This window comes from Peromyscus californicus, unplaced genomic scaffold (genome assembly GCF_007827085.1).
Source record: "Peromyscus californicus insignis strain IS unplaced genomic scaffold, ASM782708v3 Scaffold_9__1_contigs__length_137607984, whole genome shotgun sequence".
Taxonomy (NCBI): Eukaryota; Metazoa; Chordata; class Mammalia; order Rodentia; family Cricetidae; genus Peromyscus; species Peromyscus californicus.
In genome coordinates, this window is record NW_026294617.1 from 37,263,311 (window position 1) to 37,282,605 (window position 19,295).

Genomic DNA, 19,295 nt, shown 5'->3' on the forward strand with positions numbered 1-19,295 from the left:
CCCAAAGACAACATCTCTCAATGCATTGAGGACCAAATGTTCAACACATGAGTCTCTATGGTACATTTAAGATCCAAACCAAAACACTTGAAAATATATTTGTTATGTATAATGTTTTTCATTCCTTGCTATAGACTGCTATTTCTGTATAGTGATACTTCTCTTTAATTCTCTTTTTATTACAGGTTTATTGGTGACAGATTTTCTCAGGTCTTGTATATACAACATTTGTACCAGCTTTTTTTTTTTTTAGCATTTAAAATATGTCCTCCCATTGTTTTCTTGACTTTTTCTTTTCTGGTGAGAAATAAGCTATCATTTGTGATGCTGAGTGCCTGTATGAGATGTCTTTTGCCTTAGCTGATTTCAAGATTTTTCTCTTTCTTTTTGGTTTCTAATCCTTTGATTAGGGTGTTTCTATGTGTGATTTTCGTTGTGTATATTTGGAGTTTGCTGAAGTTCTTGAGATTTTAAAATAACATTTTAAACTATTATTCATCTTTTTGCCTCTTCAGACTCTTAATACATTAGAAATGTTGATATTGTCCCATAAGCCACTAAGGCTTTGAAAAATTATTATTAAATTAATTTTTAAATGTTCATATATATATGCACTGTATTTATATTATTAACTCCCTCCCTCTCCCTCCAACACTGCTCATGTCTCCTCCCACCTACCTACCCACCTGCTCCATCTCAAATCTGTGTCCTCTTTCGCCACACTAAGACATTTTAAAAATTGTTTTGATTGGGGCTGGAGAGTTGGCTGAGTGGTTAAAAACATTTGTTGCTAGTGCAGAAGATGTGGATTAAATTTTCAGAACCTAAATGACAATTCATAACTGTCTGTAACTCCAGTCTCAGGGAATCCGATGTTCTCTTCTGTCCTCCTAGGGCAGCGGGCACATGCACACAATGCACACCCATACATACAGCAAACCACTCATACACATAAAATACTAAAATAAATCTAAAATAATTTAAATTGTTTTGATCATTTTTTCCTCTCTGTCAGATTTAATTGTTTCTATTTGTCTGTCTTCATTTTATTTACCTTATCTTCTTTATTTTTCAATGATACTATTTAGTAATATTTCATTTATGATATTCCATTTCCAGATATAGAATTTTCATTTGGATCTTTTTTTTATAGCGTCTATTCCTCTGCTATATTCCTATTTAATTATTATGACAACTTTTCCTTTTAGTCCTGCTCCTTTTCTGTGAAATCCAATATTTAGTCCTAGAGGTTGTTTCTATTGGCAGCTTTCCCTCCTAGTTTTAGATCATATTTTTCCTGTGCCTTTGTTTGTGCCTCAGCTTATTACCCCTTAATTCAAAATTGGATCTACATGATATATAAGAGTGGACTGGGGAGCTGGAGCAATGGCTCAGAAGTTCAAAGCACATACTGCTTTTGTAGGGATCTGTCTGGTTTCCAGAATCCATGTTGGGTGACTCACAACCTCTGGTAACTCCAGCTCCAAGAGATTCGACACCCTCTTCTGCGCTCCCTGGGCGCTGGCACTCAAATGTACATACCCACCCACAGGCATACACATGTGTACATAATTGAAAAGTAGTAGAAATAAATCTTAAAATATGGATTGGAGTTTTCAAACATTTCTTTTATATAGTGAATGTAGACTTCACATTACAATGTGGAGTCCCACACTGACTATAGAAATCCTTTGTTTCAAAAGGATATTGGTCTAATGGAGGATTGAATCTTTAATATATTAAATATTAAATCTTTAATCTATTTAAAGTACCTTGCTCAGGGTGTCCTTCTAGTTAGTAGATAGCAAGCATCATTTGACTTCTAAAAGGTCATAGAAGGCTTGAGACCATACATTATTCTTTTCCATTTCTACCAAACTTTATTCACTATAGGTAATTGCACAATTAGCAATTCACATTATTTTTTTTATTTTTTTTTTTTTTGACATGGTTGAAAAGCACTAGTTAGACTTTTCATCTTTGCTAGCTTTGTGGACTCTTTATCCTGACACAGGCCTCAAACATGACTGATTACTTCCAATGTAAACAAAGTAAAGACTGGTTTCAGGCTTCCAATGGAGCCTGGGAACAGCAGTGCTCTTTTTAATCTGGGCTCCTAAGTAGCTCTGTAACTTTAGGTCAAGTGGTTTTGCAGACAACTTGATCCACTGTTCTTGGACTTCTGGCAATGCTTTGAAGGTTCCCCTCCAGTCTTTCTTCAGCACAACTCCACTCCCAAGTTTAAGTTGTTTCTAGACATATGATATTTTACTAATAAAATTGCATCCGTTCTAAAACACTAGGTCCCCTGACCCTTTGTGGAATTCTGGGACTCAAGGAATGTGTAAGATTACCTTCACTAAATCCAGAGTTTAATTTTAAAATACCGCAATCCTGGTGATTTGTTTTATTATTTGTTTTTGATGTGTTTTTCTATGTAGTCTGAGCTGGCCCCGGGCTTGCCACCTTCTGCTGGGATTACAACTACGTACCACCACAGCTGGCTAGTCCAGGTAACTTTTGTATGAGAATTATGATTGCTATTACTGTTCTCTTTCTGTCTTATTCAATAAGAAGTCAAGAGCATGAGTTAATAATCTTACATTAGTTCATCTCTGTGGGTGGGTGAGAAAGGAAAACACTGTTTATAAAATGCATGAGAGGCTGAGGTGGAGGGAAGCCTGAAGTGAACAAATGAAAAGCAGAACTGGAGCACATCACCTCTCTATCAAAGTGCTCCAGGGGAATGAGAGACTTCAGGAAGATATGCCAAAGAAAGTGTCTTCTTTATTCACCAAGTCCTGTCTCAGACCATTGGTAAAATACAAAGATACTAAGTGAAAGGTCTCGTTAGTCATAGACAATTATGTGTAAAGCAAGAGAATAAATAGACTAGCGGGACTAAAAGTTTGAGTTGGCCCCTGTTCTGAGACATTGGAAATATGCTTGTACCTTTGAAATGAGTTGGCACTATCTTGACTTTGGCTGAGATCGACCGAGCCGTGTGGAAAGAGATCTGAGCAGGACTTCTCAGTTACTACAGTGTCTGCTAGGAGCCACGTTATGTATTGTTCACACCATCATCATTACTAGTATTTAAAGGAAATGAGACTCAATAGAATTATATTCTAGATGAATGTTGTGGGCCTGATTTGCTTATCCTTCTCATGGGATTAACACACTACAAGCAAACTTGGCCTTTACATCCTTCGTTGTATTTCCTATGTCTTGTACACATCACAAAGGATTTTAGAAATGGAGACATGAAAACTGTATTTGATTATTTTTTGGAGTATGTAAATTAAATGTAGTTTTTTTTCTCTCCACAGACTTTAGAATTCATTTTCTAGGTAGGACAAGATTCTATTCTAGAGGGCTCTATAGAAGAAAAATAAACATGTTCCACTTATATTTTATTATTACATCGTGGTGTGTGTGTGTGTGTGTGTGTGTGTGTGTGTGTGTGTGTGTGTGTGTGCATGTGATGCTAGGGAAGAAACCTGGGAACTTCAGGATGCTGGTTAAAGGCTCTACTACCCAGTCATCCTCACCAAGTCCACTCTAGATTTCTTATATTCATTTATTATAATAATAAAGACCACGGTGGTATCATAATTAATAATTTTCACACTTATATTTATTCCACTGGGGCCAAAGAAGTCCACTTCTCTTTGCTTGGAAATCTGTGAATACTCAAGAATCAAGTCCAATTCTTAATTTAGCTGAGGATATATCCCCAGCAACATGACAGGGATGCTGTATACTTGATGTCCCTTGTCATAAAGCATTTTTTCTTCAATTCTAACTTCAATTTTTAAACTTCGAATTTTTAAACAAAACATAGTAAAATGAAAACAACATAGGACAAAGAACATTTTGAACAGTGAGAGTAGCTAAACTTTTCTTTAGGTTTTCCAAAAAGGGACTGAGAGAAGTTAGTGCACATGGAGCCAGCTGACTAGACTAGTGAGCCTGACTCACAGAAAGAAGAGAAAAGGAAAAACACTGATGCAAGCTTTGAAAGCTTAGAGAAATGTCCAGAAACTGCCTCATTGGTAGAATGTTTTATTTTGAGGTGAATAGACGAAGAATTATCTTTAGATAAATAGACAGGAATTGTCTTTCTCATAGAGGATGAAATGGACATCATCTAGAGTCAGACCATCTATGAAAATAATTACCACAAGGAGCCAGGCCACACACCATCAGGAGCTGCAGCAGGTCAGGTTGCACTGCTCCTGCTGATCAGCAACTGCTCTAAGGCTTCTGTGAATCTGTCTGTGCACATTGAAGGAACATGTTTTGGAGCACATATCTTAGAGACAAGTTTAATATCTCTCTAAATCACATGGCAGATTAGTGGCTACCTCCATGAGAGTTGGCGAAGGAGAGTTAGAATAATGTAAAAAGAAAAAAAATAGATTTTAAGGGGCAAGAGCACAAACACACATCCTTCAGATGCAAGCTATTAGCAGACTGTCGGAAACTACTACACTTCCTGTTGGATCCAAGTAGAATTTTGTAAGAACATAATGGACGGAGAAGGGAAAGCCTGTGGTGACTGTGAAGACCCTGGCACCATGGATGTCAATAGTTTCTGATGGTCGTGAATTCACTGTAAAAAGAGAACATGCGTTAAAATACATGAGTAGGCCAGGGCAGTTTGTTGAGAATGGAACCAATGAAGTCAGTTTGAGAGAGATCCCTTCACATGTGCTATTGAAACTATGCATGTAATCTATGAGGCTGGCTACATTCACAGCTCCATCAAGATTCCTGAGTTCCCAGTTGCACCTGAAATTGCACTGGAACTGCTAGTGGCTGCAAACTTCTTAGATTGTTCAACAATATAAATTATAATAAGCTGTTCATTTTTCAGTATTTAATACCTGTAGTTCAGTTAGTCATTTTTTCACATATAGCATGGTGCCTGTATGAAACTTAACTCTAAAGTTAATTGCTGAGCAGATTCCTTCTGTTCCTTTGCATAGCAGACTTAAAATTTGTTTGCTATATCAACAAATTAAAGATGTTCCACAAGCCAAAAAAAAAAAAAAAAAAAAACACATAATACTGGGTTATAGGTGGTTTGCTTTCTCCTTTGGATATGACCTTTAAAATCGTAAGTGATACAGTAAATCCTGGGATGTAATGATAAATGAACATATTCTATATATTCTACAGGTAAATCCAGGGCTAAGTATTTTTATGTTTTTAGTGTTATTTTAAGAACCAGTCCCATCTTACTGCCACTGAGTATTACTAGAGTCTTGAAAACAATTACATGAAAAACATGTTTATAACTTAGTTAAACCTTGATTTTTGTAACTCAAAGAATGAGTTGAAATTTCTTACATTTTTAATATATAAACTGAAATACTGTTTAAGTGAATCTTATATTTTGTTTATTGCTACAATTTAAGAACTTTATTTAAAAGCAGTTTTGGAAGAGTACCAGGTGCAACTTTTGTTTGAACTGTAGCCATCTAGTCAACTAAATGCTAATTACTTAAGAAAAAAATTGATTTTATCTTAAAGAGAGAAATAAAGTGTCACAAGTCTTAGAGAAACAGGACTCATCTAAACACACTAGTAGGCAGCAAGAGATAATAAAGACCAGGGAAGAGACTGATAGAATGGAGACTAAAAGAGCAGACTATATCATCGGTCAAGCAAAGCTGCCTCTTTAAAAAAAATAAGGAAAGGAAAAGAAGAAAAGAAAATACTAAACAAACTGCTGGAAAAAGAAGAGCAAGCTAAACTCAAGATCAGTAGAAAGAAAGAAATTATTAGGATCATGGCAGAAATGAATGAAGTAGAAACAAATAAACATCATAAAAAAACACACAGAGAATCAATGAAATAAAAACTTGGTCCTTTGAAAGGATAAGCAGGTTTGAGAAATCTTTTGGTAAACTAACCAACAAAAGTAGAGAAGTCCTCCAGCTGCAGCAAGGCTCAGGGCTACAGGTGAGCTGTCCCTCCATCACAAAGGAAACCTTTCTTGCAATGGCATGAAAAACATGGGTTTTTGCTGAAAAGAAAAAGAAATAGAGAAGACCCAAATTAATAAAATAAGGTATGAGCAAGGATCCATTATCAGTGAAATTCGGAAAACCATTAGGTCTTACCTTAAAAACACATATTTCAGAGCCAGGCGAATCTCTGTGAGTTCGAGGCCAGCCTGGTCTTCAAAGCGAGTTCCAGGAAAGGCGCAAAGCTACACAGAGAAACCCTGTCTCGAAAAATCAAAAAAAAAAAAAAAAAACCCACATATTTCACTAAAATGGAACATCTAAAAGAAATAGATACATTACATTTTGCCATGAATATGAACACAAAAATTAAACCATGATGAGATAGACAATTTAAATAGATCTCTAATAGCAGTGAGATTGAAGTAGTAATAAAGAAAATCCCCACAAAAATGAACAAGTTCAGTACCAGATGAATTCCCTGGTGAACTTTACCTGACCTTCACAGAAGAACTAACCTCAATATTCTCAAAACAATTTCATAAAACAGAAAAGAAGGAACATTATAAAATTCTTTTTATAACCCAGCTTTATCCTAATATCAAAAGCAGATTAAGATACAATGGCAACCAAAAAGATCACAGACTGATTTCTCTGACAAACACACTCACAAAAATTCCCAACAAAAGTCTGCATGCCGACTTTGAGAACAGAACAAAAGATCATCCACCACCATCAAGTTCCAGGAGCTACAGTCCACCAAGGTGGGGAAGTCATGGCCTCCGGAAAGGGAGGCGACTGGTCCTAGTGCGTGATCAGGAAGAGGAGAGTGATGAACTACTTGTGTTCAGCTCACTGTCTCCTTTGTAGTCATCCCAGCGTCTTAACCCATTGCATCACTTTTCTGGTGCTGTGATAAAGCACCATGGTCAGAGGCAGCTTAAAGAAGAGAGGTTTTATCTGGGCTTATGGTTCCATCCTGGTGCAGAAGATACTGAGCACCTGGAGCAGGATACCGAAAGCTCATGCCTGTTACTGCAAGTGTGATGTGGAGAGAGCAAACTGGAAGTGGCATGAGTCTTTAAACTTTCAAAGCCTGCCTCTAGTGTGGCATACTTCCTCCAACAGCTCTGCAGCTCCCATACCTCCCATGCAGCACCACCACGAGGGGACCACATGTTCAAATACATGAGCCCACTGGGGATGCAACCTTATTCAAACCACCACAAAGCATTAGTGTGTATGTTTTAAAGCTATTATATATTGAGATGTATGTTTCTTAATTTATCTTCTATGATACTTTTCATTTCTTAGGTTAGCATATTAGCATAAGAAGTAATGGATTTCTCCCTGGGAGGGAGCTTTGAGAGTTTAAAGAGTCCTATGATTTCCAGTTGATTTCTCTCTGTCTTGTGGCTTAAGATATGAGCTCTCGCCGGGCGGTGGTGGTGCACGCCTTTAATCCCAGCACTCGGGAGGCAGAGCCAGGCGGATCTCTGTGAGTTTGAGGCCAGCCTGGTCTCCAAAGCGAGTACCAGGAAAGGCGCAAAGCTACACAGAGAAACCCTGTCTCGAAAAACCAAAAAAAAAAAAAAAAAAAAAAAGATATGAGCTCTCAGCATCCTTCTCCAGCTGCCACGCCTGCCACTTATTGCCATACCTCTGCCCAGCCATTTATGGACTCCTATCCCTCTGTAACCATTAGCCAAAATAAATTCTCTCTTCCTTAAGTTGCCTTTGGTCATGGTGTTTTATCACAGCAACAGAAAGGTAATAGATACGTACTTTAAAGGTTTTAAGAGAATGATTGCCAAAAATACCTAAAAACTATTAATTCAGAAGTTAATTTGCATTATAATTTTACACATGGCAGGCTGAAAAGTTACACACACATATATAGACTTAAATACAGCAGAATCTTGCATTTTAAATAATCATCATGTAGAAATCATCTGTAGCAAAAATATCTTAGGCCTAAATCCAGAGTTTCATGTCATCATCCTTATGACTGAGAGAGCTTATAGTCAGAAAGATTAAGAAACTCTGAGTACAACCAGGTATCTCTATTAGTCAGGGTTCTGTAGAGTACAGAGCTTATAGAACGAAACTCTCTCTATATATAGAAAGAAGATTTATTTGAATGACTTACAGGTTGTGTTCCAGATAATTCAACAAGGGCTGGCTATGAATGGAAGGTCTAAGAATCCAGTAGTTGTTTCATCCACGAGACTGAATATCCCAACTGATCTTCAGTATACACTGGAATTCCAAAGAAGCAGGCTCCAATGCCAGTGAAGGAATGGGCTGCGGTCAAGAGTGAGAGCAAGCAGGCAAAGGGCAAGGCTTCCTTCTTCCATGTCCTTTACATAGGCTGCCAGCAGAAGGTGTGGCCGGGAGGAGAAATGGGTCTTCCCACCTCAAAGATCTGGGTTAGAAGATGGATCTTCTCATTTCCAATGATTTAATTAAGCAAAAATCCCTCATACATATGCCCAGCCATTTTTAGGATTTAGTTCATTCCAGATGTAGTCAAGTTGGCAACCAAAATAGCCATCACAGTATAAATCTGTTGAGTACAAGTGGCTCTCACAGTTCTAGGCGGTATTCTGATTTTCTGAAACAGAAAAATGGTAAAATGTATCTAAATTAAAATATTTTCTTTATTCTTTCAGAAGAAAACAGGAGCCTTAAGAAGATCTGCTTTATCTGCATTGTTCAGATGATAGGGTTGGAGTTGGGGTTAGGGTTAGGGGTGGGGTTGGGGTTAGTGTTAGTATTAGGGTTAGTGTTAGTTTCTCACCCCTGTGATGTGAGGGACTGATTGTTAAGAAATGGGTCTGTTATATTATCAGAGAAACTTCCTCCTGCAGCAAATGGGAATAAGTACAGAGACCCACATTTTACAGTGTGCAGAGAATGAGATTCTTTGGAATGCTTAGTTCTAAATGACATGTCATTAACAAACCCCTCCTCTCAGGGCTCAGGGAACTGTAGAAAAGGAGGCAGAAAGAGTGTAAGAGCTGAGTGGTTAAGAGCACTGGTGGCCCTTCCAGAGGGCCCAAATTTGATTTCCAACTCCCACATGGTTGGCTTACAACCATCTTTAACTGCATTCCCAAAGGATATATTTCCCTCTTCTGGCTCCTCAAGCACTGTATGCATGTGGTACACAGACATACATATGGGCAAAACATCCATACATGTAAAATAAAGATAAAGGAAAAATTTTGCAAAAAAAAATGTGTTATAGGAATGGATGAGGATTCCAGGGTACCCACTCGTGTCCTGGGATGAACTGCAACAGGGACACATGGATAGTGGTAAAATCAGAGACAGCCTACTAAAAGAGAAAAACACACCCAAGAATGGAAGTAAGCCAGAGCTGGAGAAAGGTTAAAGGCTCACTGGTGCTGGGCCACAAAAGTCATGACCGCTGTACAGATTCTTGGCATAGCACTGTCTCCCCTCCTCACCCCACCCCACCCCACACACTTGAATTTACCCCGACTTTTCTCAAACATGCCATCTCTTGTTCGCATAAGAGCCCCAGTGGAGTGGAGGTCTTATTTTTTCTGTCAGGGGTCATGCTAATCTTCATGTCTCTTTTTGTCCTACTGCATAACTGGAGTTACAACTAATGCAAATTGATGTCTTCCAATTGTAAGATTGGATCTGGTATTCTTGGGAGGATGTTTGGAAGTTCTGATTCCTGTAAAGGAAAGTAAGTCTTCCCAGCCTCAACAGGCAGGCTTTGACAGTACACACAGATATAGACAAACACACACACACACACACACACACACACACACACACACATACACACACACCCCTCACAGATACATACACATACACAGACATACATTCACACACCTCACACATAGACACACACACATATACACAGACATAGACACCCCACACATAGACACACACATATATACACATATATATAGACATAGACACCCCACACATAGACACATACACACACCACACACACACACACACACACACAGACACACACACACATACACAGACACCCACACCCATACAGAGACACACACACATAGACACCCCACACATAGACACACACACACAGACACACATACCACACAGAGACAGACAAACACATACTATCACAGACACACACACACACACACACACACACACACATCACACTCTCACAGACAAACACACACATCATATACAGAGACACAGACACATGCACACACAGGCACATACACATACCATGCACTGATGCACACAGACACACACATACACACACACTACCCCTACACACACACACACAAATACACACACACACAGATACACCCCACACAGGCATACATGTACACACACATCACATACACACACACACATACATACACAGACACCCACACCCATACAGAGACACACACACACACACAACACAGACACACAGACACAGAAATACAAACATCCCACACATATACACATGGACACACATACGCACCCACACACTGACACACTTCAATGGGTTCAATGGATGCTTTCTCTGTTAACCCAGGTGAAGAAGGAAATTCATGGATCACAGTGCTGAATTTTAGAAAGAAGTTTTATTATAAGACATTTCAGACAAAAAACGAGGGTGGAGCTCTGTGGAGCTGGAGCAGATGCCAGGGAAAGGAGATAACTGAGCTTCTAGTCCGGGGACTTTTTATAGGACTGATGGCAGAAATTGGGTAAAGCATTTAGGACAATTACTCCACTTGGCCCACTTATGAGGTGTCCAAGTTCTTCCTCTCAATTTGAGTCACTCCTCATGTATAGCTCTCAAACAAGAGTGCTCTCTAAGCAGAGAGGTAATGAGGAACCAGGAACAAGAACTCTGCTCTGGCCTCCAGCAAGGAGGAACGGTTGTCAGGACCATGCCCACTTCTAGAACTGCTGCTTTTGGATTTCCAGCCCTAAAACTTCCTGACTAGTTTTATCTTCTGTTCTTATCAAAAAACACAAGGAATGAAAATAAGCCATCCCTTGACAATTTATTGAACCTGAAAATATCATGTGCTGCGCTGGTCATTGTGTTTAATGAAATCAAACCAAGTTAAACAGTAGCCAGGCTGAAGAAGGGTGGAGATTTCCATGTTCAGACAGTAGGAATGCTCTGCTTTCCTCAAGGAAGCATTAGCCAGGCACAGGACTGAAAGCTATAAGACAGGAAGTTGTGCTGTCTTATGGGTTTAGGGAAGGGCCTCTTCAAATTGTCCCCCTTATGATCCCCACTAGCCTAACACATTTCTACACAACTCTGGGTAAATAGGTATACAAGCAAAACACTTACCAATAATAAGTCATAAAGAAATTTATTTAAAGCAATTATTTGGCACATACAGATTTATCATTTAGTAGCGATGAAGGCAAAGTTATATCTGACCAAAATAGATGTGCTTATTTCTTTTTCTGTATGAATTAAATTTTGGCTGAATATTTGGTACAGCCTAGAGTATCTTCAATATCTTTTCAGAATTGATTGATACTTTGATTTATAATTGTTAGTGCTAAGAACACTGGCTTGCATAAATAGACAGAAGTATGCGTAGCACCATTTCAGGAATTGTTGGAAATTCAACCATTATTCAGAGCCAAAAATTCATTTAAAGACTTTAAAATGGGACTCAAATAAAAAACTCAAAACAGTGATTTTTAAAATGAACCTTCCAAATCTTCTAAGACAAAATATCCTAATTTGATACATGCTGAAGAATGACAAAAATTAAAAGACTTTGTCCTTCGTAACTAAATAATTATGTTTCTATGAGAGCAGAAAATGGTGTATACAATAGCAGAATCCCGAAATTCATGGCATGCGGTATTGTGCTGTTAGCCATGAGGGAATGCAATGTGTCCATGTTACATGCTCAGAACCAAACTAAAGTCACATTAATGCAACACAGGGGAGCACTGCCCCTAAACCTTAGATTAATGTTGCATTTGATTTTGAATTCATTTTTCAGTCCTTTTGTTAGGTAGACACTAGCTGGTTCTTGAGGTCATTGAGGATAAGTAATTGAGGAATTAACTTTGGACCCCCTTCCCCATTCCTGTCAAAACACTAATTTTTAACAAAATATCTATTTTTAATTTTTTTAATCTGTGTATCTGCATGGGTGCCCACAGAGGCCAGAAAAGAGTGTTGGATCCCCTGGAACTGAAGTTACAGATGGTTGTGAGCCACCATGTGGGTGCTGGGAATCCAACCCCAGACCTCCAGAAGAGCATCAAGCACCCTCAACTGCTAGAGAGGAAAGGAAAGTGTCATAATCACCTACTGTGAAATTTAAAATACCACCTGAAAGGAGAGAGGAACATTACAGAGCCCTCTGAAGATGTAAAGTAGCTTACGACATGGAGGCTCATGGAGGAAGCACCTTGGTTGAAGCTCCCTAGGAGGAGAAAACATGGCTATTTTATAGATTTGGTCTTACTTTTCTTTACTTCCTGGCATCCACTCTGTTACATGATTTTTTTTTTTTTTTTTGACAGAAGATTACATGATGGCATGGTAATCTAAACTATTCAAAAGATGACAAGATTGTAAAACATATCATCAACCCTTCCCTTAAGAGCTAATTTAGATCAGCCCGTCAATAACTTGGATAGAAAATGGTCCGTAGGAAATCTATTTTATTTGCAGTGGTGTTAAGAAGATGGAACCGGGGACCAGGTACCAAGGAGATAGTTCAGTTGGTAAGGTGCCAGATGGGCAAGCCTGAGGGGCTGAGTTCAGAATGCCATCACTTGTATAAAAAGCCTGGTTCAGTAGACTGTGTCTGCAGTCCCAGCACTGGAGTCCCTGGGCTTACTGGTCAGCCAGTCTATCTGAATTGCTGAGCTCCAGGTTCAGTGAGAGACATTGTCTAAAAAGTCAGGGGGGTTGAGCAACTGAGGGATACACGTCACGTCAAAGGGGATAAGAGGTAGTTTCTGCTGGAGCTAAACATGGGTGTTTATGGGCCATGAACACAGATTCAGGGGACCCCAAATTCTATGTTCCAATGCGACAACTGCTTCATCAATCTTTTATGGTAACAGAACAAAGAAAATCATCAGTCAACACACTTTCCAAATGTATTAGTGGCTATGTCTGGTAGTAGACAAGAGAGAAGTGGGGAAATCTCTACAATATTCCTTAGATAGCTTTAGGGTGATTGGTGGAATCTAGGGGTCTGTTTATATGTTTCAAAGGATTTATCTGATAGTTACAAAGATGTTAGGCCACATACAGAAGTAGGCAATAAATGTCATTTAAGAGTGCTAAAGATAGTAATTTTAATTAGATTCTGGAACTGTAACATTCCAACCCTCCACAGTCATTGCAATTCCAATCAGAGGAAGCTCAAATGGCTGAAAGACATTTAAGGAATTGCTCAACATTCCTAATTATCAGGGAAATGCAAATCAAAACAACTCTGAGATACCATCTTACGCCTGTCAGAATGGCTAAGATCAAAAACACTGAAGACACCTTATGCTGGAGAGGATGTGGAGCTAGGGAACTCTCCTCCACTGCTGGTGGGAATGCAAGCTTGTACAACCACTTTGGAAATCGATATGGTGCTTTCTTAGAAAATTGGGAATCAATCTCCCCCAAGATCCAGCTATACCACTCTTGGGTATATACCCAAGGAATGCTCAATCATACAACAGGGGCTCTTGTTCAGCTATGTTCATATCAGCATTGTTTGTAATAGCCAGAACCTGGAAACAACCTAGATGCCCTTCAACTGAAGAATGGATAAATAAAATGTGGTACAAATACACAATGGAATACTACTTAGCAGAGAAAAACAATGATATCATGAGGTTTGCAGGCAAATGGATGGATCTAGAAAAAATCATCCTGAGTGAAGTAACCCAGACTCAGAAAGAAAAACATGGTCTGTACTCACTCATAGGTGGATACTAGATGTAAAACAAAGGATGACTAGACTGCTACTCACAACTCCAGGGAGGCTACCTAGAAAACAGGACCCCAAGAAAGACACAGGGATCGCCCAACAACAGAGAAATGGATGAGATCTACATGAGCAAACTAGAAGTGAGGTGGGGGGGGGGGGGTAATGAAGGGCAAAGGTAGAGGGAAAGAGAGCTTGGGGGAGCGGGAGATCCCAGCTGGATCAAGAACAAAGAGGGAGAACAAGGAAAAAGAGACCATGATAAATGAAGACCCCATGGGAATAGGAAGAAGCAAAGTGCTAGAGAGGTCCCCAGAAATCCACAAAGATACTTCCATAATAGACTACTGGCAATGGTCGAGAGAAAGCCCGAACTGACCTACTCTGGTGATCAGATGGCCAAACACCCTAACTGTCATGGTAGAACTCTCATCCAATGACTGATGGAAGCAGATGCAGAGATCCACGGCCAGGCCCCAGGTGGAGCTCTGGGAGTCTAATCGGCGAGAAAGAGGAGGGATTGTATGAGTGAGAATTGTTGAGACCTTGATTGGAAAAAGCACAGGGACAAATAGCCAAACTAGTGGAAACACATGAAATATGAACCAATAGCTGAGGAGCCCCCAGCTGGATCAGGCCATCTGGATAAGTGAGACAGTTGTTTAGCTTGAACTGTTTGGGAGGCCCCCAGGCAGTGGGACTGGGGACTTGTCCTTAGTACATGAACTGGCTGTTTGGAACCTAGGGCCTATGCTGGGACACTTTGCTCAGCCTGGGTGAAGGGAGGAGGGGACTGGACCTGCCTGAACTGAATCTACCAGGCTGAGCTGAATCCCCAGGGGAGTCTTTGCCCTGAAGGAGATGGGAATGGGGGGTGGGCTGGGGGGGAGGTGGGAGAAGGGATGGGAGGAGGGAGGACAGGGGAATCCGTGGCTGATATGTAAAATTAAATTAAATTATAAAATAAAAAATTCCAATCAGTTTATCAGGTTTTGTAGAAGGTTTTTTTCTTTTTCACTAACTTTCATTCACCACCCACTGCCTCATTTAGATTTGTTAAAAACCCTTTAAAGATGGTTACTACACAACACCACGGTCCTATATCTGACTATTGAAGAGAGAGAAACAGAGACAGAGACAGAGTTGTGACTTTCTCTCAAGGGCTCCTACCCCCACTTGAATCTGTCTTACATTCCATGACTTGCTCCTAGAGGAGCCCGTAGCTGTGGTCTGGAGCATTAGGCCTTTCCTGAGCACCTCTCTTTCTCACCCTCACGCTGAAGACCACAGTAAAATGTCCAGGAAACTTCAGCTCTGCTTCACAAACCCTGTAGTCCGGAAATTCTTCTCTGTGCCAGATCCACAAATCCCAGTTTGGCCCGAGGCAGGGTCCCTAGACGTAAGGGACCTGCTCAGGCTGCTGAGTGTGCAGTGGGGACCGTGTCTCCCTCCTGTACCCTCCGAATTCCAATACCCTCGTCCACCTCCGCTTTCTGGCAGCTGCTGAAACCTTCAGCTTGCCGGACCTGTTTTTTGTCTTTTGGTTTTTTGTTGTTGTTTCATTTCCCTTCTGAAACTCCAATAAAATGGCACTTGAGTTTACTGGTTGTTTTTTTTTTTTTTTTTTTAATTCCTTTGTGCATGAAACTAAGAACCTACAAAATATAACCACTGTTCCCTTCCATTTGTAACACTTCCATGTTCAAAACCTTCTGTTGGTCCTTGCTGCCTGGGATACCTCGTATAGGGTCATAATCCAGTTTATTAAAACTGGAGTTTAGGGTATAAACTTTGACATTAGACAATCTTAAGTTTGAATCCCAAATAGGGCATTTGGATGAGTCAGTTGATCTTTTAAAATTCTCTTTTGCATTTACTTGTTTATTTTTATTTTGTAAGTATGTGGGGTGTGTGTGTGTGTGTGTGTGTGCCTGTATGTATATGATGCCACAGTGCATCTCTGGAGATGTACAAGAGTTGGTTCTCCCCCGACAAAGTGGGTTCCAGAGATGAAGCTTGGTGTGTTACCCTTGGCTGTAAGCACCTTCCCCTGCTGAGTCATTTCACTGGCCCCCCTTGACTAATCTTCCCGAGCTGAGCTGAACTCAAGTGTAAAGTGGAGGCTGTGACACTATCTACCTTACTAGAATCAGTAGATAATAGATGCAAACACCCAGCACAGAGTCCAGGTGGGAGTAAAAAAGAACTGATGTGGACTGGTAATACAATTCAAGACTAAGAGTCTAATGATGGGACTACCAAAGGCAAGGTGGTAGCTTTGAGAAGCCTGTGTAGAAATGCTTATGCCAGTGGTACTCAACCTTCCTAATGCTGTGACCCTTTAATACAGTTCCTCAGCTTGTGCTGAGTGCCAACCATAAAATTATTTTTATCATTACTTCTAACTATAATTTTACTACTGTTATGAATCATAATGTAAATATCTATGTTTTTGATGGTTCTGAGTAACCCATGTGAAAAGGTCATTTGACACAACCCACAAGTTGAGAAACACTGGCTTATGCCCTAAGTGAGACAGGCCAAACATTTTCTATAAAGAACAGACAGTGAGAAGACCAGATAGACCAGCTGCTGGTGCCACTCTTTGGTGACCTCAAGCAGATACCATCTGCCCAACCACAGATCACACAGGCCAGAAGATCAGAGAAGAAACAGAAACCAAGGAACAAAACTCCCATCCAACAAAGACAAACCCAGAAATTGACACCTAGACCTATAATCACCCAAAACTCAGATGCCTAGATGCCAGCATAAGAACATAATACAAAAGAGTCAGGGCACTATGTCTCCACCAGAGCCCAACTATCCTACTACAGCAGGCCCTGATCTTCCAACACACCTGAAGCACAAGAAAAAGACCTTAAAACCAATTTTATAAAGACGATAAAGGTCCAAAGGAATAAGTGAGTAAATCCCTTAAAGAAATCGAGGAAAAGACAAACAAAAAATTGGAGGAAATGAGTAAATCCCTGAAAGAAAGCTAAGGAAAAAAGAAACAGCTGAAGGAACTGAATAGAACTGTTCAAAGCCTGAAAATGGAAATAGAAACAATGAAGAAAATACAAATGAAGTGAATTCTGGAAATTAGAAATGTAGGAAACAAAAAGGGGGCCATAACAGACTCCAGGGAAATCCAAAGTATCATTAGGTCAGACTTTAAAAATCTGTTCTTCAAAGCATTAGGTCAGACTTTAAAAATCTGTTCTTCAAAGCATTAGGTCAGACTTTAAAAATCTGTTCTTCAAAAACTGGAAAATCTAAAAGCAATGGATAATTTTCTCAATAGATACCACTTAACGAAGTTAAATCAAGATCAGATGAACAATTTAAATAGACCTAAAAAAAAGCCCAGGGCCAGATGATTTAATGCAGAATTTCAAAGAAGAGCTAATACCAATACTCCTCATATTATTCCACAAAATAGAAACAGAAGGAACATTAGCAAATTCATTTTATGAGGCCAGTCACCCTGATACCTACACCACACAAGATTCAACAAAGAAAAAGAATTACAGACCAATTTCCCTCATGAATATAGATGCAAAAATACTCAATAAAAGACTCACAAACCCAATCCAAGAACACAACAAAAAGATCATCCACCATGACCAAGTAGGCTTCATCCAAGAGATGCAGGGATGGTTCAACATATGAAAACTTGTCAATGTAATCTACCATATAAAAAAACTGAGAGAGAAAAACCCCACACGATCATCTCATGAGATGCTGAAAAAGCTTTTTGACAAAATCCAACACCCCTTCATGATAAAAGTCTTGGATAGAGTAGGAATACAAGGGATATATCTAAACATAATAAAGGCAATTTACAGCAAACCTATAGCCAACATCAAATTAAATGGAGAGAAACACAAGGCAATTCCACTAAAATCAGGAACAAGACAAGCTGTCCACTCTCTCCATGTCGATTCAATACAGAACTTGAGGTTTTAGCTAGAGCAATAAGACAACTGAAGGAGATCAAGGGGATACAAATTGGAAAGGAAGAAGTCAAAGTATTATTATTTGCAGATGATATGATTATATAAGCTACCCCAAGATAATCTATATAAGCTACCCCAAAAATTCTACCAGGGAACTCCTACAGCTGAGAAACACCTTCAGTAAAGCAGCTAGATACAAGACTAACTAAAAAAAAAAAAAAAGCAAGATCAGTAGCCCTCCTATATACAAATGATAAATGGGCTGAGAAAGAATCCAGAGAAACAGCATCCTTCACAACAGTCACAAACAATATAAAATATCTTGGGGAAACCCTAACCACACCAGTGAAAGGCTTGTATTACAAAAACTACAAGTCTTTGAAGAAAAGAACTGAGGAAAGTATCACAAGATGGGAAGATCTCCCACGCTTACTGGCCAGCCAGTCTAGCTGATGTATTGTATGAGAGAAGAATAAAGAATAAAGAAAAAAAGAGCAGATAGTAAATCATGTAGCTTTGCAAACACTCATCTCCACTCTTTGGCTCTAATAACTAGATTAATCTAATATCTAGTTATTAAATACTGTCTTCCTTGCCTCAACCATTGAAAATGTGAGGATCACTCTCATTTCCTGGACTGTGTAAAATGTGGTGATCGGCCAGGTTTGGCCTGCAGGTTGTAGTCTTCCTAACATGCTCTAAGACAATAACTTCATCCATTTAGTTCAACAACAGTAAGAGCAGCAGTTCTCAGTCTCTGCTTTGTGACACTCCTCCCTAATTTGAAGGCAGAAAGTCTTCTGCTAAATGTGCCTCTTGGCAGCTCTGTGTTAGACTAATGTGAACAAAACATGTTGGAAAGCCTCTCAGGATCCTATGCTAGGTTTGGCCATCTGTAGAACAAGGTAGAGAAAAGTCAATTAGACTACACCAATGAATGGTATGGAATGACCTGTCTCGTGGTGAAAAGTTCTGAAAGGACAAATGCAAACGGTTGTAGGAGCCATTGCCCACCTGACACAGGTCCATACTGGGTGTATTATAAAACCGGGTATTTAATAACTCACTGGCTAAAAATACATTATGATGGTGCATCCCAGTTATGTTGGGTTGCATTGTAAACATCCAAAGCATTTGCAAGCATTCAAAGCATTTTATTATTTTGAAATGACATTTCTTTGGCTAAGGTGAGGATATCTGCACCAGTGTTTGTAATTGTCATAGTGAGTTCCAATTGTCAACTTGACACACCTGTTTAGATGGGCGCTCAAAAAAAATGCCTAGATTGGATTGGTATGTGGAAAAGGAGGTATATGGGAAATGCTACTTTCCTTGCATACTCCCATCTTCTGAAGTGAGTTGTGTATCTAGACTTCATCACAGCTGACAGCAGGAAGTTCAAGATATGGTGAGTAGTCAGAGGAAAT

The 19,295-nt window shown here is 39.5% G+C and overlaps 1 pseudogene; it reads left to right on the plus strand.

Annotated features, from left to right (window-relative positions):
* The first annotated feature begins 295 nt into the window (after positions 1-295).
* On the plus strand, positions 296-6,245 carry LOC128106450 (elongin-C-like; annotated as a pseudogene).
* Positions 6,246-19,295: the final 13,050 nt, after the last annotated feature.